Below are 3,376 nucleotides of genomic sequence, written 5' to 3' on the forward strand. Positions count from 1 at the left end.
TAGAGTAAGTAAGCTTTTCTCTAGCTATATTTTATTTTTAGATTATACTACTTAATTTTTATCTAGTTCTAGTACTACTACGATACTTAATAAACTAGATATTAATTTTTTAAATTCTTCTTTATAACGTTCTTTTACTTTAATTATAACTTATTTATAAAGAGCTTATTCTTCTTTAGATAGTCGGTCTATCTATAATCTATAGTTTCGTAAATAAAGTATCTTTTTATAAAGAGCTTTATAGAGATTCTACTTATAGATTTTTACTTTTTAAAATTTAAGTCTTTTTAGGAATTTAAGTCTTTTTAAAATAGTACTCTAGCGACTAGTTAGTTCTATTACGTATATAAGTTACGATCGGTTTACTATAGATTTAAGCTTCTAGATATAGTTACGTCTATCTTACTTATAAGTTTTAATTAGAATATCTTTACGATCTTAGACTTTTAAAATATTCTTTCTAGTTACTATACGAAGACTAGAACTTAGGCTTAAAAAGTAATTATTTATACGTTATACCTAATAATCTTACGAAATATAGATATTAGAGAATAATAAAGAGTCTATCTCTTTTATTTATTCTTAGTAAGAAGTTCTATATCTTTCTCTAGAAGTTCTATCTAATAAACTAGATCTCGTATTAATTAAGTAGATTCTTACTTAAGAGTCGTAAGTACTTTAAGCGCTTCTCTCTTACAAATATCTATATTCTTAATAGTATTTTTATATTAAATAAGAAATATATCTTATAATAGAGATATTAATACTTCTTTATAACGATTCTATCGCTAGTTAATTATCGCTTAATCTCTAAGATAGTTAATTATAATTCGAATATAATACTTCTAGTCTAGAGTAATATTACTTAAGATAGTCTTAAAAATAGTTTATTAGCTATTATTAAAGTCTCTTAATTCTTAGATATTTTTACTACTAAACTCTTTTAATTTAGTAATTTTAAGAATCTAGTATAACTTCTTTTAATCTTAGTCTTTAGGCGATATACTCTAAGCTTACTTATATATCGATAGTATTATATCTTCGATCTCTATATATTACTTTAAGATATATCTTATAGCTTCTTCTTCTATCGCCTAGATCTCTTCTTCTAAACGCTTTCGCTTTAACTACTCTTAGAGTTAGGCGCGCCTTTTAAGAAGAGCTACTACTTATAAAGTAGAAGCGAGTTTAGTAGATTTTATTTAGATCTAAGTCGTATTTAGATCGTCTACGACTTCTTTACTAAATAAGCTATTCTCTAGAGTCTTAGTTAACCTCTTTATATATTAGATTAGAGTCGATAACGACTCGCTAAGATTAGACGTTACTTTAGTAGATAGATCTACTCTCTTTAGCTCTATTATTATATAGATAGTTTATCTTTATATTACTTACTCTAACTAATTCGAGATAATACTTTAAGAATATTAAAAACGCCTAATAGAAATAGATAGAGTATAGTAATAAAGTCTTTAATTAGTATTAAGTACTCCTTAACTCTATAGTTATATATAACTTAAAGTATAAGAGAAGAAAAGCTCTCTTATACGGGGCGTATATAGTTTATATCTCTTAGCTTCTATCTAAATAGTCGAGGGATATAAGTTGTCGGCAGTTAGTATTGGCATTCGTGATATAATCCCTATTATCGAAGGCGAGGAGGTACCCTACGGGCCTATCTACCCCCTAAGTATATATAAGCTATCTATCCTTTGGGAGTACTTAAATATAGTAATAGCTAAGGGCTAGATTTAATATAATAAGTTATCGATAAGCGTACCTATTCTCTTTATCCTAAAGTTAAATAGTAGCCTATAACTCTATATTAACTATCGTAAGTTAAATTAGATTACTAAAAAGAATTAATACTCTCTTTCTTTAATTCCTAAGATATTAGATTACGTAAGTAGTATATATATCTTTACTAAGTTAGACTTATAAGACGTATACTATTAGATTCTAATTAAGAAAGAAGATCGCTAGAAAATCGTATTTTATATATAATATAGATATTTCGAATATCTAGTAATACTTTTTAACTTAATAAATATATCTATCTTATTCTAAGTATATATTAATAAAGCGCTAAAGAGCTTACTTAATAATATTTATATAGTATATATAGACGATATACTTATCTATAACTATAATACTAAGAAGTATAAGAGATATATAAGTCTTATACTCGAGAGACTTTAGTAATATAGTCTTTATATAAAGCTATCGAAGTATAAATTCTTTATCGAGAAGGTTAACTTTCTAGAATATTACGTAAGAGTTAATAGAGTCTTAATAGAGTCTAGTTAAGTCGACGCTATCTAGAAATAGTCTATATTTAAGTTCTATTAAGATATTTAAATATTCTTAAAATTTACGAATTTCTATTAAAGATTTATCTATTAATACTTCGTAATTATTACTTCTATTATTAATCTTCTTACGAGAATAGTTATAGATAAGAAGATAAAACTCTTCTAGTAAACTATAGAGATAGACTAAGTATTTCGTAAAATTAAGAAATACTTTATAAAAGCGCTAATATTAATATATTTCGATCTCGAGTAATAATATTATATCGAAGTCGATATATTAAAAGATATAATTAGTAAAGTACTATTATAAGCGTATAAGATATAAGCGAGGCGTATACTATAGAAATTTATAGTATTTTTCTTAAAGAAGATAACTTCTATAGAAAAGAATTATACTACTAGTAATAGTAAGATATTTATAATTATATACGCCTTTAAGATATAAAGATACTATCTTAAGACGCCTATAAGAAGTATAATTATTCTTATTAATTATACGATACTATAGAGCTTTATAATAATAAAGGTTCTAAATCGATATTAGATATACTAAATAGAGATACTAGCTATATATAACTTTAAGATTTAGTAGCGATAAAATAAGAATAATCTAGTAAATAGACTCTCTTATTAACTAGACTATATAAATAAGAAAGATCTATCGAAAGAGAATATTATAAGAGTATTACTTAAAATATAAATATCTATTATTAACGATAAGTTATAAAAATATCTATAAATTAATAATAAGATTATTATAGAAGTATTAACTTAAGTAATAGTTTAGAGTAGTAGAAATTCTACTAAAAGTAGTTATAATATTATAACTCTATTAATATTTAAAGCTAAGTTAATAGCTATTTCTAGTCTAAGTTTAAAAAAAACTACTAAGCTATATAAATATAGAAACTTACTAATAGCTAGACTATAAGAGCTTTAAGTACGGAATACCTAATATAAGAAAGCTCGCTAAAAGATAGTATCTAATAGCTATATTAAAAGAGACGAGTTTTAAGAAATTTAGACTATTAATTAGAAAAGTATAGTCTATTATAATAAAGTCG

This window comes from Exophiala dermatitidis (assembly GCF_000230625.1).
Source record: "Exophiala dermatitidis NIH/UT8656 unplaced genomic scaffold supercont1.1, whole genome shotgun sequence".
NCBI lineage: Eukaryota > Fungi > Ascomycota > Eurotiomycetes > Chaetothyriales > Herpotrichiellaceae > Exophiala > Exophiala dermatitidis.